General features: G+C 44.9%; 1 protein-coding gene across 4 annotated transcripts in view; it reads right to left on the reverse strand.

Annotated features, from left to right (window-relative positions):
- FLRT2 (fibronectin leucine rich transmembrane protein 2) overlaps positions 1-24,939 on the reverse strand; it is a 95,732-nt gene extending 70,793 nt beyond the window's left edge. The window contains exons 1-2 of one of the 4 annotated variants that reach the window (XM_081911578.1): positions 23,750-24,939; positions 1,015-1,084 (exon numbers count right to left, since the gene is read on the reverse strand). The gene's annotated coding sequence lies outside the window, so the exon portion shown is untranslated. Of the gene's footprint in view, positions 1-1,014; positions 1,085-19,353; positions 20,389-23,749 lie in introns of those variants that run through there. The other 3 variants (XM_081911579.1, XM_081911576.1, XM_081911577.1) reach the window with 3 other exon arrangements.
- Between the last annotated feature and the right edge of the window lie 2,657 nt (positions 24,940-27,596).

Raw genomic sequence — 27,596 nt, forward strand, 5'->3', positions numbered from 1 at the left:
AGGCTTACCATTGGGGAAGATCTGCTCCATCAGCAGGTTTGGGGTGACCATAAAAGGGCAACAGATAATCATGAACTGTAGCATCTGAGGGGCATCATATATGCCTCAGTAACCAAAGTGTCTTGAACAATGTGTGGACAGAGTGGCAATATGAGTGATGCTCTGAGTGACAGCTTTGTGAACAGGAAGAGTTTACTGCTGCCAGGGTCATGCCAGGCTGCCAGGACCTGGAATCTCAGGGCTTCAGCCTCTTTCTCAGGGTGGTCTCTAGGGGAAAGTGTTAAATCTCAAGAGTGGGGACATTTTAAGCCTTTTCTCCTTACAAACATGTTTGTCTTGTCTTCATACACTTCTTCCCCTTGCTACAGGCAACAGTGACCAACAGGTGGGCACCATTGCAAGCATAATCAATCTATTTTGAAAACAACTGGCAAACAGAATGACAATTCTACGCTGGAGATTAGGTTGGAAGGGAAGGAAAGGGAAGTGGTAGAGCATCTGCTTTGCATGCAGAAGGTCTCAAGTTCAATGCCCAGGATCTCCAGTTAGGGCTTGGGGGGAAAATACTGCCTGTAAACTCTAGAGAGCAGCTGCTAGTCAATTTAGACAATACTGAGCTAGATGGTGCATTTGTATGACTCAGTATAAGGATTTAAGAAAACACTTTAAGAAAATCACTGCATGCCTTCAATCTCCCACTACAGCTCCCCCCCCCCATACAAAGGTCTGGACAAAGGTCAAGACACATTGGAGAGCTTTATGTATCATCATTTCCACAGGATAGAAGCAAACTCGTTCATCACTCCACACTGCTCTTTGTCTGGCCTATAAACTCGGATGGACTAACTCAAACAAATCTGGATTAGTAACTAGTATCAGCGAACAAGTCCATTGTAAAAACAGCAGGATATTTAATGCTCCCACACCTGCACAATTAAATGTAATTTGTAATGACAGACAGTCTTCAGGTTAGAGCACGCAAGTGGAATCGAGGAGATTTGAATCCATCATTACCTGGGTCTGCCACAGAGGCACTGCATTATCTTGGGTGTGTGATGCTGCCGCAGAGTCTAGATCTGATTCCCTAATGACAAAATGAAAACAAAACAAAATCTTTTCATCTTTTGTGGGATTGCTTAGAAAAGCATGGGCTGGCAACCACAAGCAAATATTTGAACATGTCGTCATGTGGCTCCAGCAAAGCAGATGCTCTCAGCTAAGCGTTTCAGTAGCAAAATGTACCCATGCAAGCGAGTCTTGTTAGAACATGGGCCTCTGGCTGCCAAGAATTCCCATCTCAACTTGTGAGATTTGACAGAGACTCCTTTGCTGGATCTTTGATGAGAACAAGCAACACCCCTGTCTTCTTCTTCCTCCTCCTCCTCTTCTCCTCCTCCTCCTCCTCCTCCTCCTCCTCTGTTTTGCTCACCACAAGCACCCTTTAAAGAAAACAGAATAAAGAAATCCTGTCCTTCCACGAGGAAGATCAAGGTGGCAGGTATGTTCCCCTAATGCTCATAACAAGGCCTCAAGCCCATCCATGGATCAGCAACGATTTAAGCCCTGGCCTCACCAGTAGAAGGCCATACTGTCTCCTGAGGGAAGAGCCAGTAACTGCAAGTGTCCAGAAAAAGCCCCGCTTTTAGTGCATCAAATGTGGTATGTGGATTACGAATCATCTCTGCCTTCTCCCTGTCATCGACTTCAAAAGCTGACATGGCTCTCTAACATGGGGAACTTGTCAATCCTTACCTGGAAACTGAGCCAAATCATGTGCAAAATAAGCAACACCATATATGGAATTTGGAGAGCTACTCCAGAAAACTGTTGTTTCATTTCTTCAGGAGTTCCTTCACATTTGTGAGTAGAAGCGGATTTAGGGTAGTGTGACCTGTTTGGCCACACTGGGTGCCACACTGGGCACCACACTGCGGTGAGTGGGGGAGCACAAAAATGTGCAGTGCCAGAAGCAAGGGGGTGCTTAAATTCAGCATAAGGGCTCCACTGAAATTTGAGAATTTGAATGTCCGCCATTGTTGTGATACCTGCTTTTGATCTCTAAAATGGAAAAGGTTGCCTGAAATGGATGGGTTTTTGTGCGCTTCTCCCAGCCACCCTTTTCCCAGATGAAGGAAAAATGGCACCTTGATTTATGTACAATTATTTCACCAAGAAGCACTCTAAGAAATCTCTCTCTTTCTGCTAGAGTGGCATTAGCTCCTGAGGATGAAGAAAGAAGATTAAAAACAAATACAAAGGAAGTTGTTGCATGACAGAGCATTGCCAAGCAACAGAGGTGACCTTGAGCATTTTCGCCCCTCTCCTTTTGGTGTTGCGTGTGGAAATAAATGGATAAATATATCCATATCTGCATGCACTGATTTTTTTAAAAAAATTCCAAATATGTTTGGAGTGTTGAGGCTGGGGAAAATGCATTACTCATCATGGCACAACCACAGACATAAACAAGTTCTAGTCTTACAATTCTTTTGTCTGAGACGGGACTTCCTAGTTCCCTTTGACATCATGTTGCATTCCAATCAGAGAAGTGAAAGTGACAGCTGCTCGTAAGAGGCGGTGGGGAAAGGCAAGACATGAGCATAGCTGTGCTTCTGGAGCAGGGTGTCATCATGCCCCTTCCCCACCTCCCTGCCACCAAGGGGAAAAAAGTAGAGGCAGAAACAGGAGTTGGCACAAGTTCAAACACAGGTCTTATTGTGTTTGGGGATGGAAGGTGATGAGAGCAGTTCCTATTTTTGTGTGCAGAGAAAAAAGCTCTTTATATGACAATATCAAATATGTATATTATGTCCGTGATGCAGGAAGGAGAGCTACATCTCTGAGTGGCTTAAGAAAATCATCCTGCAATGTTACATTTCCCCATGTTGCAGGTTAAGAGGGGCAAAAGGCAGTTACAACTAGTCTGCAAAACATTCTTCTAAGCCAGGGGAGAAGTTGGGATGGGCAAATCCATCAATTTCTATGGGGAAATCTGTCAATTTTGGTTTCTCCCACTTTCTCATTTTTTAACCCAATTTTAAATTCTGCTCTACATTTCCACACCAGTTTGTGATTTTTTATATTTCAAAAAGTCCTCGTGAAGATTCACCAGCGCTTTAGTCTTCTAACATACACACGTAGTAGGCAGTTTTTACAAAGCATGTTTTCCCTAATATGTATATGTTCCTAATGCAATCTTTTAGGTGAATTATTTTCACTAGTATATGCATTTTGTAATGCATTTTATATGTGCTGCTTGTTTGGAGACATGCACTGCAAAATTCAGAGAGGTGTACATTTCAAAGGGTGAGTGTGATTCAGTTTGCACAGTGATTCAGAAATTGCAAATTATTAAGATTTGCCTTTGAATTTGAACTGAATCTAATTGCTTCCCCAAGCCTATATAATAGTCTCCACATATCAGACTGGAAACTGACACTGAGGTAGTCACTTACAACAACTTTCAAGTAAAGATTTTGGAGAACTGTTACTTTCTCACCCTTTCTCATTGAATTACAGCATCACAGATACAGCTGTTTCCTGTGAAACTACACAACACACCCCTGTTTCCAAGATACAGACAGACTGTAGATTAATTCCATAAAAGGATATGCAAATATTTCAAATGAATTCATTTCTCTCACAGTGGGTTTCAATCACCAAAAAATATTTGTAAAATCATGTAGAACACAAGCAGTACAGCAAAATAATGCTTCTCCTCCCACTGCCACAAAAATAGTGTAGTGGTGTTTAATGCTTGGCATGCTGGACTATGACTGGATAAGCACCGATTTAAATCTCCACTCAGCAACAAAGCTTACTGGATGGCTTTTGACCATTGCTATTTTTGTCTAAGCCAACCTTTCTCAACCTTGGGTTCCTAGATGTTGTTAGACAACAACTCCCATCATACTTGGCCAGCATGGCCAGTGGTCAGGGATGATGGGAGTTGGATCCCCAGATGTTCTTGAACTACAAGGTTGAGAAAGCCTAGTCTAATCTACAAGATTCTTGTAGGGATCGATGGAATGAGGGGAGAACCACAACACCACCTTGAGTGATTCACAGCAATTGCAGAAGAACATTTTCTATTATTCCCCATGAAATCTATGTTCTACAAAAAGAAAAGGACTGAAAAAGTTGTGTAATGCAATGGATAAAATTGATTGTTGCAGACATTTCATATTCATTCCCTGTCAACCTCAAGACCATCATTTCCTTGCATGCCATGTAAGAATACAATATACTGAATATCCCCCCATACCAAGGAATCAAGTGGATCATACAGAATGAGAATGCCATAAGACCAGCCAAAAGGTTAGCTCTACCATGACAGCACAGATATGCTCATGAATACTAGAGAATTCTAGAGAAATGTTTAACAGCACCATCACCAGGATGATTAACTTCATTTTTAAAAAATCACTTACAAAGTGAAAGCAATCATTACGTATTACAAGTTATTTCCATTATGAGTCCCCCTTGTGAAATCTCTTCCTGTCTTGGTGGAAATCTCCATTATGTCATGTAAAAGATGCAACACTATGAAAAGACCGCAAGGGCTGCAGATGCCCATCCTGGATACACAGAAACTTGTACAAAACGTATTCTCAGATTCTTAGAGCAAAAACACCCAGACCAAGCGATAGTCCATCCCACATGTTGCTGGACTACAGTCCCCATTCATCCCTGGCCATTGGCTATGCTGGCTTGGACAGATTGGAGTTGGAGTCCAACAACATAGTTGCTGGTTCCTGTATTGTAGGGGGCTGGACCAGATGACCCACAGGGTCCCTTCTAACCCTACAATTCCACAATTCTATGAACATCTGGAGGGTACCAGATTGGCTACTTCGACTCGGTAATGGTCTGCGTGAAGATGTAGGAACTGCATCTCTTTAATAGCTACAAGATATATTTTCTCACTGTATGTACCTGTGGTTAATAGGTACAGAACGTGCACCCCATATTTAGTCTTGCTTGCTTAACTGGTATCAGATTTGATATCAAAGTAGCCTGCCATACTCTGGTTGACTTCAGATCTTAACATTTCTGTTGTCTGTATTAAATATCAGGACCTAGAATGTTTTGGGTTGCCAGAGTAAGATGTTGCGGGACAACAAGAATGTGTAAATTTATGACATCTACACATGAACATAATTCTTTTTATGGGCTGACAGGAAAAATGCTTTGGAAGTGAATGTTTCAAAAATTCTTTGGAGCAGATTCCAGTGGCCCACACAAAGTATCTGGCTCATTTGTCTTAATCATTGTCATGAACCCTTGGTGCACTTGTTTATGAGTGAAACTATTTTCCACTATCCAACATTGGTGTGGGATTATTACTATATGCGTGTGTGTGTGTGTGTGTGTGTGTGTGTATGAAAAAGATCTCTCCATATTTATTTTCAGTTTAGATTCAGACTAAGAGGTCTCACACTTTTCACCTTCTTTAAAAGAGCAGTGGACAAATTCGTGGAAGAGAAGCTATGAATGACTACTAGCCACAATGGCTGTGCTCTGTCTCCACAGCTGGACTAGATAAGTGGCCTGATCCAGCAGGCTTTTCTTACATTCTTACGGTTAGTTTTTATTAACCTTTTATTAACAACCTGGCTAAAAAATAAATAAATCCCAATGCCTTCAGAATTGTGCATCGGTATGCTAGGACAAAAGAAGTTAGATGTATACCTGAAGGAGCATCTCCACCCCCAGCGTTCAGCCCAGACACTGAGATCCAGCTCCGAGGGCCTTCTGGCGGTTCCCTCACTGCGAGAAGTCAAGCTACAGGGAACCAGGTAGAGGGCCTTCTTGGTAGTGGCACCTGACCTGTGGAACACCCTTCCATTGGATGTCAAGGAAATAAACAACTATCTGACTTTTAGAAGACATCTGAAGGCAACCCTGTTTAGGGAAACTTTTAAAGTTTGATATTTTATCATGTTTTTAATATTCTTTTGGGAGCCACACAGAGTGACTGGGGAAACCCAGACAGATGGGCGGGTATAAATAATAAATTGTTGTTGTTGTTGTTGTTGTTGTTGTTGTTGTTGTTGTTGTTGTTGTTGTTACATATTCTTGGCCAGAGCCTCAGGAACTAGTTCCCTCTCTGGATGGACCAGTGGCGACTACCAGTTGAGTCTTCCTACTTTCACCTCTCAGGATGCTCTAGATTTATTTGGCCTTTGGCCACAGGTATACCTCAGTGGTAGAGCAGATACTTTGCATGCAAAGTTCCTAGTTCAATCCTTGGTATCTCCAGGTAGGGCAAGGGAGTTCCAAAACCCTAGAAAGCCAGTTCTAGTCAGTGTAGACCATAGTGAGCTAGATGGTCTGATGCTCTCAGTATAAGGCAGCTTCTAATGCTCCTGTGCTTTACTTCATAATAGCCAACTATGCTGAAATACACCAGGCCACCATGATGATAGATGTACATGGGATTCTGAATGAAGGGTTTTTTTTAGCAGTAAGTAACCTTGTGATGGCTCTACATCAGGGATTGCTAACTTGCAGACCTCCAGAAATTGTTGAACAACTTCCATAATGATGCATAAATTTATGCTGAGTTCTTTCCTTGGAAGGAATAATAGAAATTATAGACTTCTCTAGCCTGCAGGTCAGTCAAAATAACGGAGTGCCTATTTTCCTAGACTGTTATACCTGGGTAGTTACCAAGTGTTATAAATCCAGTGATTTATAAACCTAACTTGCTTCTGTTTCTGACAACTGAGCCTCCCCTATCACCTCATCTGAGCAAGTGGGCCCAAGAGCTTCATAGAATCAAGGGTAATCTAGTCCAGCCCCCTGCAATGCAGGAATCTCAGCTAAAGCATCCATGTCAATTGGTCATCCAACCTCTGCTTCAAAACCTCTGAGGAAGGAGAGTCCACAACTTTCCGAGGGAGATGGTTCCATTGTTGAGCAGCTCTTAGTGTCAGAAAGTTCTTCCCTATGTTTAGTTGGAATCTCTTTTCTTATAACTTTGAAACCATTGCTTTGAGCCCTACAGCAGGAAAAAACAAGCTTGTTCCATCTTCCATGTGACAGCTTGAGTCCTACCCTCCAGAGCAGGAAAAAACATGCTTCATGCTTCTTTACTCTAGATATAAAGTTTTCTTTGCTTGGTCAAGCTACCTGTGCTGGAAAGGTGAATTCTCCTACAGCTACACATTGGTAGTTTCCTGAATGGTAGTTGGTAGCAAGGTCCTTAGAGAAGAACCATAAATTAGGATCTGCTATCTTCCATCCTGAACAAAGACTAGATTCAGCAATAACCCTTGACCATTGGCTGAGCTTGATAGGAGTTTTAGTCCAACAACATATGGAAGGCCACAGGTTAGCCATCTCTGACACTAAGCATATACCCTATGAAATGGCAAAGTACATCACGTTAACATTTTTTAAAATTGCTGTGTATTGAATGATGATATATTTCAATGTTCATGTAACTTTGTGACAATTCAGCAGTGTTTCCAAAGGGCTACTTATTTTCTTTCCATCTCCCCCTCCCTGTTAAAGAGGACGATGACTGTACCATTTTCAATTCCTTCTGATTTCACTTCAATCACTGAAAGTGAGGAATATGATCCCTCTGCTGTGATTTGGTTAGCGCCTTGTCCTAGTCAGCACACATCTGCCTAAACTATCTTCCTGAAGCTTGTAAAATATGATTGTTTACGAGATATTGATGGCTGGAGGGGAACACTAAAGAGCAGAGAGTCATAATTAGAATTCCAATGCATTTGATCCAATAAAGATTCCATCAATGTCACAGAGAGATGAGTGGCTGTGAATCTTGGAGTCATCATGGCCCATACAAACTGATTTATACACTTACAACGCTGGACAAATGAAGGGCAAAGAATCCATGCCAAACAATTCCAGCAAGACAACTCCTTACTTATCCTTCGGCTGGCTGCCGAAAATGCACAGACGCTCTGGACTCAGCTGTTTCACATCGTAACACTCGGCCAAATAACTGGTCCAATCCATCTACATTTAGTCAAACTATTCCCTTATCAGTAGATCCACAATTGCATCATGTACGATGCGTGTGCATCTGCTGATAAGAAATTTCTGCAAGAAAAACAGAATCTGGGCAGATCAACAGACTTTTTTCTCTCTCTTTTTTCCTCTTCCCATCCCCCTTGCCAGGGCTGCTGGCAGCAATTCTAAACACCTCATTTATTCCGGATTTATAAAGGTCCTCTGTGCAGAGTGTAGAGCTTAGCTTTTGACATTTATATATTCCTTCTCTAGAGATGCTATTGTATACACAGAATTATTTTGGTTAGAGGGTTGCAGGGATGTGGCAATTAAAATCAACAGTGTTGTCTGAGGCTTCACTGCAAATGCTAACTGAGAAAAGTATCTGCAAATGGTGTGGGGGATCTATCCTTGCAAGCCTGCTCCAAGGCATCTAGGGTGTTATTTTTAAGAAGAGAGATGTCCTCTCTGTCCTTTTATTGCTTAGCTATTTTCCAAGCAGTAATAGCAGACACTTTTCACCCTGAGCAAAGACTGTGATTGTGTTATACGCGACTTCTGCAAGGGGAAGTTACTGAAATTAATTTCATCAAATGGCGAAAGTAATTTCTCAAATAAAAACAGACTATTACGAGCAAAGAGATGTCTTAACAGTTTACTGGTGACCTGCAGATCAGCCTTAAGAAAGTGAAAGGAGTGAATTGAAAAGAAGAGGGCAGACTTGCACTGAGCACTCTGGCAACAGATACTGCAAGAGGTACCAGTGGGCACAGGCTGATCTGATGCAAACAATTTAGCAATTCACTGTGCATATCTATCCTGTTATCTGCACTAGAAAACAATCTGTTTCAAGATACCCTTTTCAGCTTTCATTGGGAGGCACTACTAAATTGGAGCACTACTAAATTGCACTACTAAATTGGAGCATTAATATATTTGCTTGGCTCCTTGCAAGTGTGTGATCAAGAAAAATCATTTCAGATGGCCAAACAGCATTGCTTTATATGCTTTTTTTCATTCATCATCACCCTAATCATTTAATAGAAATCAGACATTAACTCCAACGTGGATTACATCCCAGGAAAGGCATTCAGGCTGATAAGAGCTTATAAACTGGGAGGCATTAAAAGACCAAGATAAGGGGATATGTCCAATGTTTATCATAGGGTGGATACTGATCATCAGGCATTACTTTTCAAGGGAGTGGGGGGGGGGGGGAAAGTGCTACAAAGGCCAGTTCCATGTAGTCAATTTGTCAAGGATCCATGTATTCATCACACCCTTATTGCAAACAGTGGAGTCTTGTGATTTGATAGCTTTCTTGTGATGTTAACATCTCTGCCTTTGTGCAGGGACACACAATTTGCAATTCAGTGGGATGTGTGTGTGTGTGTGTGTGTGAGAGAGAGAGAGAGAGAGAGAGAGAGAGAGAGAGAGAGAGAGAGAGAGATTGTCATGCCTCCAACAGAGTGGAAACATGTTCTGGAAAGCAGAGCTGTACCAGGAACCCCCTCACAGTTCCACTACCACCCTCAGGCCAAAGTCTTTGCATTATATCCCTAAAAGAGAGTAGCTAAGTTCATGTGTTACAAAGAAACTCGCAAAGAGAATGTGGAAGTGACTCGCACATCTTGCCTGTGCATCTATAGCAGCTCAGTGCATCTCACTGCCAAAAAGATGTGCCAGTCACCGTCATAGATATTTACACCAGAAGTGTGAAAAGAGGGTGCACATCTCTCTCTCTCTCTCCCTTGCAGTGTTCTTACTCTTTCCTTATAATGCCCAGAAATGCTCAGATTTCAGCTGCTCAGGCTAAGACTACAAAAAAACCTTGCACTTCCAGTTCTGGAGTTTGCCGCTTCACTTCCCAAGAGCCTGCCAAACAGAGAGATGTTATTACAGAAAATTGGAAGCATTTTTGTTGTTGCTTTTTGTTTTTACATGACTGTATTCCTTTTGTTCTAGGCAGGAAAGGCCACTCCACAGACCTCTGATTATTCTGGAAAATATATGGGAAGTAGTGAAAAAACAATTGAAACAGCTTTTTAAAAAGAAGAGCCACCAACTTTCTCTGCTTCTAACTTTAAAAGGAAATGAGACATCAAAGTATGTCATCTCTTTCCACATAATTTTTAAATATTATTGTTTGATAAAATTGTGGACCATCTACCACATCTCCCAGTTGTTAAATGTTCTCAGGAGCATCAAGGGAATTTGACTCAGATCATCATGGGTTTTCTTCACATGCATTATATACACCAAGTCAAAATAGCTTGCATTTCAGATAACTTGGGACTTGGAACTTCACCTTTACTGAAGCATGTGGACTGACTTGATTCCTTCAGTCTTTTGGATATATTTACTCTGCAAATATCTCGTTTCTGTTTGGGTTAACTCTCATCTGAATTTCAGAGACAGATCCCTGAAAGCCTGGTAAGAAGAAGGCCCTGCCATTGGAAAAGAAGAATCCAACCTTGGTGAGTATCATTCCATTATTAAACTGCATTCCAATTAAATGTATTTTACTGTCTTGGCTAGAAGAAAAGAGCTAGCAGCCTACACTTCCCAGATGCCATTATGCAAAACAAAATGAGCTTTAGGTTGCCAGCCTCTGTTTTTTTAATTCAATGTCTTGAAATAGATTCATATTGCATGATCTACAATTACACATAATTGTATATACTGGGTTGTATCCAAACTTAAGAGTAGACTTATGGAAACTAATGGATATGACTAACTTAGGCTCATTAATTTAAATGGGTCTGCTTCTTTTTGGGTAGGACTTAGTTGGCAAAAATGCACCAATACCCAGTGAGCAGGAATCCTGTAGGCACCATGACACAACAGACACAAGTGCCCTCCCCAGTGCATGTTTCATGCACTTTGTTCTGAGAGTACTGCACCCAATTCACAGAAACTTTTTCCCTATAGTGTGTGTAGCAGAGGAGCAGCACAAATGAACGTGCCCCATTACACAGAGGATTCCTCATCAACATATCCTCCAACATTTCTCCAGTGAAAATAGTTATGTCCTATTCTTTTTTATTATTGTTGTTGTTGTTATTATATACCTCGCCCATCTGACTGGGTTGCCCCAGTCACTCTGGGTGGCTTCCAATATATACAAAAACCTAGTAAAACATTAAATATTTCTTTATTAAAAAAATCCCTATACAGAGATGCCTTCAGATGTCTTCTAAAGGTTGTATAGTTACTTATCTCCTTGGGTCGGGGGTCACATAACTCCGTACCCTCCAGCATTTCTCTGATGAAAACAGGAACATCATAAGGAAAAGCAGGACATTCCAGGATCAAATCAGAAACCGGGATGACTTCTATAAATCCAGGACTGTCCCTGGAAAATAGGGACACTTAGAGGGTCTGCATCAATGTTTATATGTGGGTGAACCAGGCCACTGTGCTGGGTTACTTTCTAATGCAAAACAAAAAACGCAAGCACTTTAGCTTTTAATTAGAGAACTGTAACTGTAGCACACTGTTAAGAAGATGGAATCAAGAGTTCTGCAGCATCTGTGCTATAATGAGAGAGATATCGTCAACATGTGTATTATTGGTCACTGTCCTGTTAATGGAAATGCTTTCCCATCCCATTTATGTCAAAAATACACAGTGCGTACAAACCCTTTCAATGCTACAGTTAAGGAATGGAACATTTCCTTCCCTGCAAACTACCATTGCCCATTTGTTTCTGCTTATGAGAATGACATGCACCACCAGCTGCTGTTGGGAGTGTAACTCCTGGCAGCATGAACCCATTTCTCTCCCAATAAGGTCCTGGATTTAGTTTCCATTCTGGGCTCTGACCTTTTTCATCAGTGTATCATGTAATAGCCAGTGGACAGTTTGCAGCTACTTTCAGAGGCATGCCTAGGATCCCACTGTACAGAAATATTTGAATGGCAAAAATCTCCAGGGACACAGGCGTGATATGTCTATTAGCAGCCACTCCTGGTGCTAGTTCTAAACTTCCCTGTCAAGAAGAAAGAACATCGTCTGTGGACCTCATCTCTTCCAGCCACATTCCTTCTACAAGAGGCTGTGACGGCCACCATCTTGGATGGCTTTAAAAGGCGATTAGACAAATCTGTAGCTGTGAATGGCTACTAACCATTAACAGTCACTTTGAGCTTCTTTTTGTAAAATAAAACTGGCTAAATTGTAAAAAAAACAACAACAACCCTCCTCCTGGCTATGCTCTACCTCCACTGTTGGAGACAGTTTGCTGGGAATATGTTGCTGGATAGCACAAGGGAGGACAGCATAGTTGTACCCAGGTCCTGCTGGTGGACTTTATTTTATCTATCATCTATCTATCTATCTATCTATCTATCTATCTATCTATCTATATCTATCTATCTATCTATCATCTATCTATCTATTAAATTTGTAACCGTGGTACCTGGAGTTAAGAACTTAATTAGTTCTGGAGGTCCATTCTTAACCTGAAACTGTTCTTAACCTGAGGTACCACTTTAGCTAATGGGGCCTCCAGCTGCCGCTGCGTGATTTTTGTTCTCATCCTGAAGCAAAGTTCTTAACCCGAGGTACTATTTCTGGGTTAGCGGAGTCTGTAACCTGAAGCATCTGTAACCCAAGGTACCACTGTATACCGCCCTATAGCACAGGTCTCGGGGCAGTTACAACATAAAATCACAATACAAAAACAGCCCAATAGCCCCCTCCTTCCCAACACATTTTAAAAGGACTTTGGGTGTCACTCGGCCAAAGGACTGGTTAAAGAGGAACATTTTTGCCTGGCACAAAAGGGTGTATAATGAAGGTGCCAGGCGAACAAACCTCTCGGAAGAGAACAATCCACAAAGAGGGAGCCACTGCAGAAAAGGCCCGTTCTTGTATTGCCACCGTCTGGACCTCTCATGAAGGAGGCACATGAAGAAGTGTCTCAGAAGATGTTCTCAGGGTCAAGGTAGGTTCATATGGAAAGAGGCAGTCTTCCCACAGGCATCTGGTTCGCCATTATGGGAACAGGGTGCTGGACTAGGTAGACCACTGGCCTGATCCAGCAAGCTCCTATGTTTGCATTATGCTTTGCTCCAGGAGTCTTGTCTGAACTGTGGGTATCAGCCTCAAGTCCGCAGTCTGAAATGAGGCTAGTGATAATTCCTTATGAAAGGTCTACCAAAGAGGGGAGGCTCCTTACCAAAGGCAGGGTCAACCCACAGCGTTTTGCTGCCCATGGCGAAAGGGAGAAATAAACATGCTCTCCCCATTCCATGCATTCCACGTACAGAACGGCAGCTGATTCTGGGATCCAGGGCGCTTGAGGCAGCTGGCTAGCTTAGGAGGGCCAGGGCTTGCTGTGTGGCACACAATGGAGGCAAATGGTTAGGGAGTTTAGGACAAAGAGTCAAGGGGCTCTTGCTATTTGGTCCACAACCATGGGCTTTTTGACATGGTTGCCTTACTTTAACTAATGACAAGGGCTGGCTCTGACCATGGGGACAGAGGGCAACAGAAATTGAGGGGTCTGAAATAAGTCTTTCAGGCAAGCACAAAAGGATTTAAAGAGGCCTTTGGTGCAATTCCTGCAAGGCTAGAATTCTGAGCCTTCGGAAGTCAGGAGGAGTATATGGCCCAATGCAACAGGGAAAAAAAATCTGTGCCCCACTGAAAAATGTGCTTTCGTGGTTCAGCAAGACTCACACGCAAGAACCTCCAAATAAACTGGGTCTTTTATCATTAAATTTAAAGGATTGTTTCAGCTTTCAGATTCAGGAAAGAATGATAAACAATTACAAATAGTAAGCATTAAATTTCACTCCTTCCAAACTGATAAAATATAAGAGGGGAAATCAGATGCAGTCTATTTAAATTTGCATGGGCAGAACTTTGAAGGGATCAAAAAACATCCCAACACTGAAAACCATTTTTCACAGACTCTGGTTCCACGTGAGTGAGAGCTTATTGGGATCTGACGCGTTGATTATCATGACTATTTAAAGGTTATCACCCCCAATAAGTTTGCAAATCATTTTCCTTTATGTTAATTTCTATGACTGAGGTCCTTAGCCCATAAACTGTCACAGGGAATTACTCTGTTAATTTATCAGTTGACTAGCTGCCCAGTGATTAATAATTATGAAGGACTCAAAAAGCCATGTCGGAATTTTTGTTGTGACCTTTGGGGGGTTGATCTAAGGGGAGGACTGATCCTATGAGGTGCTGAGTATCTCCCACCCCTTTCAAAGCATGATCAAAATGTGCTGATAGGGACTCAGGAATGATGCAAGTACAGGCCTTGGCCAATGGCATTTTTCTGGCAACTTGCAAGACTGGGATCCATAGGATCATCCCCATCATGAAATCCCATTGGATTTGATAGGAAAGGAGATGGGTTATGCAACCCCTGAAGACATGAGCACAGCAAAAGTTTCCGAAATTCTGTCGTTCAAATGCTGCAGTCCACACATTGTGGAATAATCTCATTAAGGCTACCTATGAGTTAACAATTTGGGGGCAGACACCTAAATCTCAGTGGCTGGTTTACCTAAGTGCATGATCCATTTTTCTATAACTCTACCTTCACCCATTTATATACAGAAGAAGAAATATTCCCATTAAACCGGATCAGAAGGAGCCATTTTTTAAAATAAACAAGCCACATATATCAGGCCTGTTACAAAGTAGACAAGGGACCTTTAAGAAGCAGATCAGAAAGCACAGAATGTTTTTTTTAAAAAAAAGATTAAAGATGTTTTACAGATTTCTTTACGGATCATTAAGTTTTCTGGAATCCTGAATGTAACATGACAGATTTGTTTTAAGACCTCACTAGACTGAGTTCCTATTCAATTCAAAGGGCCATGTCAGGAGAAGGAATCAAAGAGAAATAAAGGCTGCTGGTTGAGTAAATCACCAGTAAAGCACCAAAGAACAGGAAGATCGCAACAGTCTGGGCCACTGGCTGAATATAACTAAGTTCATTGTACTAGCTAAGCATTTTCATAGAGGACTAAACTGGAAGAGATTCAGAAAAGACTGGACTCTGGCTCCCACAAAAGTATTTGCCTTTGGTAAGCCGTCAGTTTTTTTTATGGGTTTCTTTTTAACTGTTGTTTCTAAAAGAACTCCAAAGATGTAATAATTATTTGGGTCACGTATTTCTTTATTTGTTCTTTAAAAGCAAGCCGACAGATGCATCTATAGGTCATACACTGCTTTAGGGAATTCAGCTTGATGCCATCAGCTTGAAGCTGACACTCTTCCTTCACATGGTTTGTGTTGGTGGCTTTTTTTGGAATCATTAAATTGGCTCTTGCTTTTATGTTGATATCTGGATTTTGTAATTGGGTGTAATTTGTGGGTTTTGGTGGTTAGCCATCTTGATTTCCTTGGAAAATTGGGCAGGTTGTAAGTTTTTTAAATAAAATAAGAATAGTCACTTTGTGAGGTTTCCTTCTTTTTTCTTGAAATAGCACAATTTGCTTCCAAAAGAAAAAGAAGAAGAAAAGTTTTAGTCCCGAGCACCTATCAGTTCTTGGATTATGTCACTGAACAACAGTAATAACATCTCCAAACTATTACTTCTGGGCAAAGACTTGCCAAAAGGAAATAAGGAATCATTAAGCATCTAAAGCCACCATATTACCCCGACACTAAATGCATCAAATATCATCTGGAAAATGTCAAACCAAACTATCCCCCTCATCAAAGCAATGCTGTTGTTGGAGCCCTCGATTCACAATTCACAATAATTAACTAAAACATGAAATATGGATCTGGATACAAGCAAGAGACAAATTGATATTTGAAAGCTGGGTTTAATAATCCCCAAAAAGGGACCATCTGTTAATAACAATCTTTTCCCTTGATCTCTGATGGGTATTCAAAATACAGACACAGATGGAATTTTATTTCCTTTTTATTACAAAGATAATCTTGCTACTATACTAAAATGCTGGTCACTGTACATCTTTGTTAAGTATACATTTTTTTAGTTACAACTATGGGGTGATAAAAGTCACGCAATCAACAGAACTTCTGGAGCAAACATGAACTATTGGACATTCCAAATTGCATTTTGACTCTTGATTTTGTTAAGTCGGCTGACCTATGATCACCAGCAAACTAAGAGAACACTGTCCAAATGCCTGGTGTTCTTCACATTTGTGGCAAATGGGTATGAGTTACCTTATATTCATTTGAATGTTGTTCTACTATAGAACAACAGACATGAGAAGGGGAGTGAACACCGTCTTTTAATCCAATGAGCAAATTGAGTAATTTAAGGTATCCAAAACCCAAGCAAGTCAAATGTTGCATTCTCCCCCTTCCCCGCTGCCACAATATACTTTGCAGAAGAAAAGGAGCAAGATAGAGAGTGAGAGTGGAGAGAGACCATGCATGCATTGATTGCATACTTCTCACAGATAGAGGTCACTAATGGACTGAATTTGAATCACTGTGGCAGAAACCACAAAGTTATATGAAAGTAATCTAGTGAAAAATGAACTCACTTTTAGATTAAGAGCAGAGGGTGTAGGGGTGACTAAGAAGCTGTCCTTCTTGGAAACAAACAGTTTTCTCTTAAGAGGGGCTATTCCCTCACCTATAAAGCACAGCAGAATAAAAGCCACAGCCCTTAATGTGCTTGATCTCCTACTTGTTTTCAAACAAGGAAGCCTACGTTTTCTGATGCCAGGGAATGAAGAGGAAAATCAAATCATCAGGGCTCTACATACTTGAGAGTTGCCTTTCTAACCACTTACAGAAATGTTTGCATTGCCGATTCTCGCCTGAAACCACAGCCCATGTAAGGCATTTTTTGAAATGGGTGGAGATGGGGTTGTTTTCAGCAGATAAGCCTAACTCTGTATCAGGCTCTCCAGCAGACCAGGATATAATCATGACTTATAGCAATGGCTCAAATTAAATCCAGAGACTGAAAATCATATGCAGATAAAAATCACATATACATATGAACAAGTCAATCCTTAGCTTAGCTTGTTTGCATTCCATCAATTTATCTTTTGTCCAAGTCCTAGACTTCTGCACACCGTGTCCAACATTCTGATCAGAGGCCAGTTTGCAAACAGAACATTATCACCATGCCAAGGAGGTCCAATTTTCAGTGGTGCTTGGCTGGCATCTCATAGAATAATAGAATTGTAAAGTTGGAAGAACCAACATCCCCATCATCTAGTCCAGCCGTCCTCTTTTGTTTTCTTTTTAACCATTGCAATGCCACCTGCAACTAACCGAGCCTGTTTTAAAACCAAGGTGAAATCCCAGTTGTATAGGAGCAGAACATCCTCTCAAAAAGGGAGGTACTTTACCACTTATTGAGACTCATGGGAAGTTTTGGGTAAGGCATTTGTGAGCTCAGAGCAGTGTGAAAAGTACTGAGGCTGCCTAGTGTTCCAAGTGCAATATTTTGATGGGTCAACTTAATGCAGGGGAAACTGGCAGGAGGAGAAGGGAATGGAGATTCTCTAAGTGTGATGGGTGGAAATTATTTTTGAAAGGTAGTGAGTAGGTGTGGGTGGCGGTGGTTTTTGTTTGCTGAAATATAAGCATAGTGGGGTGTGTGGATTATGCCCATCTTAAAGTAATTTAGGCAAAAAGAATCAGAAGAAACAGTCCCATCATATCTACACAGAAAAGGCTAGTTGCACAAGGTTTGCAAAACATTTTCCTGCCTTTATTCTGTGTTCTTTTCAATAGATCAGATAGGTTACTGCAATTCTGAAGGAAAATGAATCACCGTTATCTCAGAAGGCCTACTGCCCAGATTTGTCCCTCCTGTGCTTGCAGGAGTCCCTGCCTCCTAGGATAGCAAAACAAAGAAACAAAAAGCACGCCAGCATAGTACTCTTTCTGTTAATATCAAGATGCTGCAGTCTTTGGTCAAAAAATGCCACTTTCAGTGCGTTTCTGTGACACAGACCTTGATGGTATGGCCTGACTTTTGTCCCTCTTGAATCCAGACTGGATTTGCCAGTCCCACTGGAGCAGGAATTCTCTAGTACATGCTAAGTAAATAAATCCATGAATGAACTCCATGGGAGTTTTGTCTCAATGAGGACTGCAGGATTAAGCTGCCTGGAGAAGATTACGTTCCAGATCCCAATTGGCATGATTGGTTTGTAAGCACTAAGAGAAGGTAAATAAGCTTGGGTGTAAAAGGATAGGCTTTGCCTATACTAAGCAAATGCTCTCTCGTTCTATCTCTCTCTTTTTCTCTCCTAAACCAAAGATAAAAATTGAAAAATCCTACAAAGGCAAAAATCTAATCAGCACTTTCTATACACGAGTCCAGGCTTCTGCATGGATTTCTGCCTTGGACTTTATTAGCTTATTGTAAGCCTTAAAACAGATTTCCTCCATTAAAATTAATTAAAAGCTCCTGTTGACTGATTCTCCATTCCAGAGAGGAAGGTTGATGGCTTCTCCCTCAGTTTTCAGGCTGCTCCCCCCCCCAACTGCCTGCTTCAACCCCCTCCTCTCTTTTCTCTCTGGCTTGTCAGTAACCCTCAGACCAGCTTCATGAAATAAGGCTGCTGTCCACTTGATGGACTTGAAATGCCATCTCTGCCTCCTCCTCCCTCCCCCAAGCCATCAGATCCGCCTTTATGTAGCTATTGATGGGAATCTGATGAATACTGGTGCAATTTACCGCTGCCTCCCCGCACCCCTCCATTTGAATTTCATAATGCTTGTCAGCACTGACTTAACCTGATCTTCGCTTTGCCAGCTTGGCTTTCATCTGCTCAACTTCTCCATTCCATAACACACACACAAAAGGAAATCTCTTCCCTTCTTTCTTCCAAAATATAAACCTCACTTGCTTCCAGAATGCCAAGTAGTAGCTCTTTGCTCGATGGTGTGAGGATACTGATGGGAGGAGGGGACAGAGGCGGGTCGTCCCTTTCAAGGCTAGGAAATGGCCAGAGGGCACATTTGGAACAGACAAGAGTCAGGTGGGGGATGAAGGAGAGAAAGTAAAAAGCTGCCCTCGACGTTCATCTGGATTCTCATCTTCTCTCTCTCACACACAGGCTGAAATACACAAGCTGCTGCACAGCGATCGCATCTTTCCCTTTCCACTTGTCACATACAGCCATTGATAAATTTCCCAGTGGGGATGCCTGCGCGTGTGTCCCTGTCATTCGCGCACTACCCCTCTATTCTAAGCAGGCGACTGGCCATTTGCCCCTCATCCCGTCCACACCTGGATCCCAGGCCACGAACTTTTTGCATCTGGCATATGGGGGCGATGGTTGTAATGGCAGGGGGGCTTCCCTCCTTCTGGGAAGGGGGGAATATTAGAATCGTTGAATCGGGGTAGGGGGGAATCCTGAGAGAGGGACGCGAGCCCGATTGTACCTGCAGGATCCGATCCTGAAGCGTCGTCCTCGGGTGCGCATAATCCCCGGGGAGTCTCTGCCCCCCCCCTCCAGCGAAGACCCCCAAACTTTGGCGGCCGCCGCCACAGCAGCAGCAGCAGTAACGTTGGTCTCCGAGGCGCTGGGAGAGCAGCAACGGTGGGATCGCCCCCTCGCCGCGGTGGGGTCGTCGTCGTCGTCCGCCTCCTGCTGCTGCCCTCGCCCGCAGGCTGCGGGCGGCGCTCGCCTCCGGGGCCGCCGCCTGCTGCTGCTTCTGCTCTGCGGAGCGAGCGCGGCACTTTCTTCCGCCTTCCCCGCTTACGAGGCAGCGGCAACATCCTCCTCCTTTCGCCTCCAACGCGCAGCCCGGGGCTCCAGCATCCCCGAGAAGGCAAGCGCAAAGGCGCACACCTCTTCCTCTGTCTCCTCGGTCCCCACCTCTCAAGGAGAGAGAGAGAGAGAGGACGCACCAGGCAGAGAGGGACGCCAACAACTCGAAATCAACAGAGACGTCCGGGAGAGGAGCGAGCTCTAATCAGCCTGCAGAGAATAGTTGGTGGTGGTGTTTTCCCCTGGCCTGGGGTTGGGTTTTTTCTTTCTTTCTTTCTCCCCTCGGTCCTCAGAGCCCAGGAGAGTGAGGATCCCACGAGGAGGAAGCGCAGGCGAGCAGCACCCCAGAAGCCTCCAGGGGCGCCGGGCGCATGCAGACGTGCACGCGTGAGCGCGTGTGCGCTTGAGCGCCTCTTTCCCCTCTGGGCTCGGATAGTCCAGCCGCGCTGGCAGGTTGATCCTGGGCGTCAGGAGATCTCCGATCGGACTCTAATGGCAGCCGAGCCTTTCTGTCTCTCCCACCCCTCTCTCCCTCTCCTCTCTCTCCCTTTTGCTCGCCTGACACCCCAGGGAGATGTTTACAGTAATGAATTCGGGTTGATAGCCATCTCTCTCTCTCTCTCCTGGAGTTCCTCCCACATGGCGAGTTTAAAGAATGCTTGGAAGGCAGGGCTGCAGCCTGAAAGCTTTCCAAGAGGAAAAGTCGGGCTCGGGTTCTCCCCCCCCCTTAATTATTTAACCCACCCTTCACCGTCAAGTTCTTTAGCCAAAGAGGCGCTTCTGCCTCGATTCTTATTAGGAGTCTCTCCCCCTCCTCCCCCTTTGCGCGCAGCTATCAGATAGAATACGGGAAACAGCACCAAGCGGTGTCTTAGGCGCTCAGCCTGATCTACTTCTCGGCTCGGCTCTGGACGTGCGGGCGCGCGCGCGTGTCATTAGCTGCTTTAATTGCCCCAATAGAGGCTCCCCGACAAAAAACATCAGCAGGGCTTCCATGGCAGGCAGGATTTGAGTTTTTCTGGCTCCCCCCCCCCCCCCGGATCCCGACCATTAACAATAAAAAGCCACTTGGTCTTATCCTGCGCTGAGCAGGCGCCCCGCTTGCAGGGAAAGGAACTCCCTTCCCTGGGATAAAATGAATTAATTGTAGTCATTAGAAAGGGAAAGGGAGGAAAGAGGCAGAATGTTCACTATAGCGGTGTTATTTCACATGCCTGCAGCCTACGGTGAGATCCCCATTACCACCACCCCCTTTGAACTTTTACCTGGCAAAATCAAATCACCAGCCGATCCCCGGAGAAGGAAGAGATCTGTTTTGTGTTATCTTGACTTTTCTAAAGGCAGAAGAAATCTAGACGTCTCTGCCTCATAACTGAATAAATAACCTCCAACCCCCCCAAATGCTACATTCGCGAGGGGGCAGCCAGTAAACCCTTTTTATTTAAATTTTCGGCTACTGCACGGGGGGCGCATTTTCACCAGACTAAAATGAAATTGATCGTTTTTATACTCTTTGAGAGCTTTGCTAGGATACAAATGGAGAGGAGGGAGAAAAAAAGGCGGCTGTACCTGCAAGACTTTGCTGGTAAAAATGAATATACATTATCGGCTTGCATGTCTCTGACATTAATTTTTAGCACCAGAGAGGGAGGGAACTCGGTGAAGTTTGTCAATTTCAGGGATCCTACAGATTCTTCTTTTGGAGGTGGGTAGGTTTTTTTTTTTTTAAATAAAAGCGTTTGAAACCATTCCTGATTTTGTTTTTCCCCATGCTGACTTGTTTTCCCTCCTCCGAGCATCTGGGCTCGAGGTTCTAGAGCTAAAGAGCCTAGTGGATTGACACTAGTGTCGCGAACTCATTCCTGGTTCATCTGCAGGGAAAGGGAGGGTTTCACACCTGCCTTCTCAACATCTGATGACTGCCACGCAAAAGGGTGCCTTGAAAGTATGAGTGGGCCACCACAGACCCAACGCCAGGAAGAGAAAGCCCACATGGCCTCAAGCGCGAGGCTTTTCCACGGATCCAGTTCACACCCTCCGCAGACAGCCATCAAGTGTACAGCAATCAAGTGTAAACTAAATAAACCCAAGTGCAGACGCTGGAGTGAAGAAGGCCTGGACTCAAACTACTGAGAATTCCCTTGAGCGAAACGTCCTATTGACGCTAAGAGCCGGTTAGAGGTATTTCCGTTTCCCCCTTCTCCCTTCGATCACACGTACAAGCCACACGCTCGCTCTCCTTGCCTCAGCCACCCATCCCCAGCAAAGTGTTGGCGGGGCATACAGACGCGTTGGGCGTTTTGGACACGGCCTAAGCTACCTCCGAAGGCACATCCCCAAACGCAGGAAAAGGGGTACATATATGGCAAGGGAAGGCGTAGCACGCATGACTGTTCTAAAGCAGAGGTCTATGATTATGCCCAGATTACACGGAGAAATGGAATCAGCTCAAGGAGGGAAGGGCTGTAGCTCAGTGGCAGAGCGCCTGCTTTGCGCGCAGAAGATCGCGAGTTCTATCCCCGGCATCCCCAGGCTGTAGGAGGCGGAAACCCTAAAACCCTAAAGAGTTGATGCAAGTCATTGTAGACGCTACTGAACTAAGTCAGATTCCCATATTTACTGATGTGACACGCTGTTATCAAAGCCTGGGCACAGACCAAAACTATGTCCCTCTCTCACACAGCCCATCTGTGAGCTTGGGGATCATGGCACTTTCATTCCTGGCATGGCTCTCGCGGGGTTCACAGCCTGCAATCTATGTACTTTTCCAAGACAGAGGAACTCCTAAACCCGCTGAAGGGGTCCAGCCCCCTCCCCATGCCTTTGAAAAATAGAAATGCTGGTGCGCAGACCCCGGAGAAGAAAGCCAGAAGGAGCATCCAGCCAGACTCTGAAACGGAAGCGCTGACGAGAGCCTGGCACGCAGTGCTGCTGGCACTGTTATCACAAAAGCAGAATCGCCGCTGGAGAGGAAAGCGGGGGGAGTCTCGGCGAAATCAAGACGGTGCGGGAGGGTATCCCGGTAACTCGGAATGAATGAGGGTCCGGACTCGAAGGAGTTAACCCAGCCCTAACGCTCCCGCACCCCTCTTCTGCGGAGGCGAAAAGGGGGTGGTGGAGGAAAGACATTTGCCAGACAGTGATTGACTGATGGGGGAAGAAAGGAGGTTTGTTTCCGTCAGCAGTAGATCTGGATTAAAATGGGGAGGGGCACTAAAAAGGAAGGAGTGCAGGCAGCGGGGGCTGGGGGGAATAAGCCACTCAGAGCTCTCCAATCGATTGATTCTGGATCCTTATTTTGCACGGGGAGGGGGAGAGAGAAGGGAGGACGCTGCTTTTCTCAAACCCTTGCGCCTCACTCTTGCAGCCCGATCTGGTCCAGATTTGTCAGGGACGTAAAGTCCCGTTGAACTCGCCGGAGCTTCCTTGCGCGTAAAGGCGCACAGGTTCCGGACGCAAAAAACGAACCGGCGAAGCAGAGGCACTGTTTTGAAACGTCACACACACACACACACACACACACACACACGATTGTCACTACCTCAAGGCTTGAGAACTTGAACTTGAAGGCACGGAACGGCCTGATTTACAGAAGCCATCAGAATCCACCCACGTGGACCTTTAGCGCGAGAATGGTGAGCACTGGAAAGGAGACACCGTCATTAATTCACCCAGAAAATGTGTTCGTGTGCGTACTTGAACTAACACCACAAACTTAATCTGCCATGCAGAAACCGAACTGTCATTGGTTTGAAGGGGACTACTTTGGAGTAGGTACTTTCAGGATCGCAGATATATTATCATTATCATTATTATGCCCCCCCCCATGCATACACAACTCTTCCTGCCTATGGAGAGAGAATCCACAGCCTCCACCTCTCTCTTCCTCGCTCGCTCCAGAGTCACACCGAATCTAACCTTGCACGCCTCTCTGGTCCCCCCCCCCCCATGAAACTTTGAACCCTGGGCGTATGAAATGGCCCGAGTTCTTTCTCCCCATCCATCCATCCATCTCAGATGGTGGCGCCTGCAGCACGAAGGCAGCGAGGAAAAAGAATTCGCTTTACCTGACGAGAGTGCGCCGCGTTTCTCCTCTCGCTGGAGCTCACCCAAACCCCACTGGGTCAGGAAGGTGGCGAGGGCAGCCGCTCGATTCCTGCATTGTACTGATTTAAGGATCACCGCCAAGGTCTGGCTTTGTTCCATATTTGGCAAGAGCCACGCTCGCCGTCCTCATAATCTCCGGCTTCCACCGCCGCCGCCGAGGAGGCTTCTCTCGCCGAAGAGCGCCCAGCGGAGGGATCTTCTGGAGCCGCTGTCCAGCCGGTCATTCAACCCAGAGCGCCAAGATGCAAAAGACAGCCGAGCATGACCAAATGCCTCGTTCTTCTCCGCCTCCGGCCCGCAAATCTCTCTCCCTCTCTCTTTCTTTTTCCCCTCTTTCCCCAAAGCAGATCCTCGATGCACCAGATGGGTGCCCCTCCGTCTTCCCAAAGCGAGCCTGCCTGGCGGGTTTCACAAGCGGGTGGCTGCAAGAGCAGCGGCAACAGCAGCGCGCAGCGACGCCTGCCTCAAACAGCGCCTTCCTCGAAACTCAGCCGTCTAGCAAAGAGCGGCAGGCAGCGGCCGCTTAACCCTTTGAGGGCGGGACGCTGAAAGAAGAGCCGAGCCTGTGAGAGCGAGCGAGCGAGCGAGCGAGAGAGGTCGCTCTGTTGTGGCTGGCCCAGCACAGAGTGTCTGGAGAGAGAAAGTGAGAGGCTTGCATGCCTGGGGAAACTTACACACACACACACACACACACACACACACACACACACACACACGAGAGAGAGAGATATCCTTCGGGAGATCAGCTGCGTGTCTCTTTTGCAAACGTGCCGCCTCGTCTTGTCTCAAGGGGTGGGTTTGGAAAAGAAAGAACAGGCATAATCTGCCACTGGACTCGAGAGGAAAGGGGCGGGTGGGGAGTGTTTCTACTCTGGATCTTTATTTTCTGCACTTACAGACCTTTTAAAAAAAGTGTTTCCCGTGAACAATACGTGGATTTAGGAGCCACTTCGGAGGGATTTCGCCTCTGATCCTTGGATTTCGTGCGTGTGGCATGACTTTAACCTGTAGTTATTTAGTTCTTCCCCAACCCCCGGCACACCTCAAACCGGCACCAGCCTTTCCAACCTCCTCGCCTTCGGGGCTCCGCAAGCAGAAGCAGAATGTGCGTTAACAGCGTGCACGTGTGTACGCTTCTACAACTGTGGAAAGGCATACAAAGATAACCTCCTTCCTCCCCACGAGCCTCCTTCCTCTTTCATCTGGCGTTGGGGCTTTAGTGAAGAAGTCGAAGAGAGAACCAGTTCTGCTCCGGATGTACTCGGAATGCGGATTAGGCCTTGGGTCTCTCTGTCTTCCTGGCACAATAGGCCATAGAATCATAGAACTGGCACCCCAAGGGTCATCTAGTCCAACCCCCTGAAATGCAGAATTAATTTATCAGAGCTGCATACGCACCATATATCTAAAGAACACACCCCCAAGAACCATGAAAACCGTAGTTTACCTCTCGGGGCTACACAATTCCCAGCACCCTTTATCAAACTACAGTTCCCGGGATTGCTGGAGGCGAGGGAAATGCGCTTTTAATGTGTTTGTACTGGCTCTGCTACGGTGGAGCAACGGAGAGTTCATAAGGAACATCAGCACGCTGATAGCCACATCACTAAAGAGATACGTGAACTCGTGCCTAAAAGCTTCCCTGCTTTCAAACGCCGAATAAAAAAAAGAGTTAAAAGGCACTGTGTGAGAGAGGAAGGAAGAACGAAAGATCCAAGCGGTAAGCTCCTCTGCGCAGGCTACAGCTCCCGATTTCTTCCTCCAGCCTTTCCGAAGTGACGCGCGCAGAGCGTTAACTCGAAGGGGAGGCAGGAGAGGGAGGGGTCGATTTTCTCTCCCCCCCCCCCCCCGCGTATCTCAAAAAGTATGGCAGAGATATATTGGTGAGGGTGGCACTGAGGCGTGCAAATAACTCACTTTCTTCCGTGGAAGCACCAGGAGCTACAGTGAAGCTGCGCCGAAGTAAAACGGTTTGTTGGATGGCGTGCTGCTGAGACCTGGTGCACCTCGGCCCATTTCAATTCAGATTGCACAAAGCGACCTGCTAAAGAGCTCCATAATCAAACCCTGTTGGGACGGAGCGGAGAGGTGTTGCCTGCCCCTGACATGCTCTCATCTCTGCTTCCTTGACTTCAAAGCACAGATCTCGGGTACATCGCCTGAGAATATTCGGATCATAGTTGTAAGGGCTGTGAAAATTTTCTATTTAACTACCTATCACTATGCTAGAAGAAGTGCAGGAGGCGAGCAGCGCCCGTAACGTGCTTTGTACAGTTGCCGTGCAAATCCCCGCGTTTAGACAAGGTGGCAGTATAGCACAGGCGGAGCTCGGCGCATCTTGCAGCGCCGAGCAGTAAAGCCGGCAAGCCCGGTCTCGCCAGCGTTTAACCACCTACCCAAAACTCCCGCCCCGCCCCTCTCCTCCTTTCGTTTAGGTTGATTTATTTCCCCCTCCTCTGAAATATTAATCTTGGGTATCGTTTGATTGCTTAACCCTTAAACGCTGCCTTTAAAAGAGAGAGAGAGAGAGAGAGAGAGAGAGAGAGAGCAGCGTAGAATGTTTTCATAATATTTTTATTCTTATTTTTCTATTGCAAGCATGAATGGGGAACACAGAAACGCAGGCCGTCTGTGGTGTAGTGGTGCAGGAATGATGATGCCTTTTCTTAGGGTGTTATTTGCCAGCCAAATAAACAAGCAACCCCCCCCTTAAAAAAAAAACCCTGGAAAAATAAGCAAAGCAGAGGATGAGGTAGGTTGCAGTAGCAGGCATGGCTGAGTTAGACTGCCATTTTTATTTTGAACAAATGCCAAGGCTGCCTTAGGATGTTACGACCCACCAAAAAGTTTCAAAAGTCTCATTGGACTGGATCAAAGGTCACATCAACCACCATGCATTTAAAGCCCCCTTATATCACTCCCCCCCAAGGAATCCTGAGAACTGTAGTTTATTCTGGGAGCTGTAGCTCTGAGGTGGATCTTCTAGTATATGATTGAGAACCATTCAGAAAGCAATTGTGTATGGGGGGGGCAGTCTATATCTATGCCAGAGGTGGTGAACTCACAGCCAATGCTGACCCATGAAGCCATTTTTAATGGCCTGCCACACTCTTCCAAAATCACATGTTTCATAGTACATTTCAAAAGTGCCGCTTCTCCCTCTGACATAGACAACATTGCTAGAAGGTTCGAGCGAGGATCGGAAAAGCAGGAAGAGTACTTCTCTGTTTCGTTCCTATTACAGTGCTGATGTTGGAGTGTTTCTTCCAAGATCAGCACTGTAATAGGGATGAAAAATATTTATTTTCCCTCCCTATCGTAGCACTGCAGTAAGTGGCTCCCTAATTCTATCCAAGGAAACACAGTAGGCAAAATAAGAAATAAATAGATGCATAGCTTATAGGGCCTAACTAAGCAACTTTGCCAGTGCCAACCGTCTCAGACTCTATGATGAGACCTTGTTGGTCGTCCAACACCGGGGGCTGCCCTGTTGGTGGTTCCTTGGTTGTGGAATGCTCTCCCTAGTGTGGTGTGTCTTTCTCCCTCATTATTTCAGGAGCATTTTGAAAACATGTCTGCTCACCCAGGCATTTGGTGGCTGAAGAACACTGTTCCTGGGATCATTGGATGGAAGTAGATTTTTAATTGCAATTGCATTTAGAATATTTTTTAAACTGACTTTAAAATGTTTTTAATTGTTATTGTTTTTAGAATGCTTTAATATTTAGAACATTTTTGCTTTATTGTTGTTTTCAAATTGTACACACACACACACACACACACACTCTTACTTGCTGTCCTGGGCTC

The sequence above is a fragment of the Podarcis melisellensis genome, assembly GCF_964234715.1.
Source record: "Podarcis melisellensis genome assembly, chromosome: 1".
NCBI lineage: Eukaryota > Metazoa > Chordata > Lepidosauria > Squamata > Lacertidae > Podarcis > Podarcis melisellensis.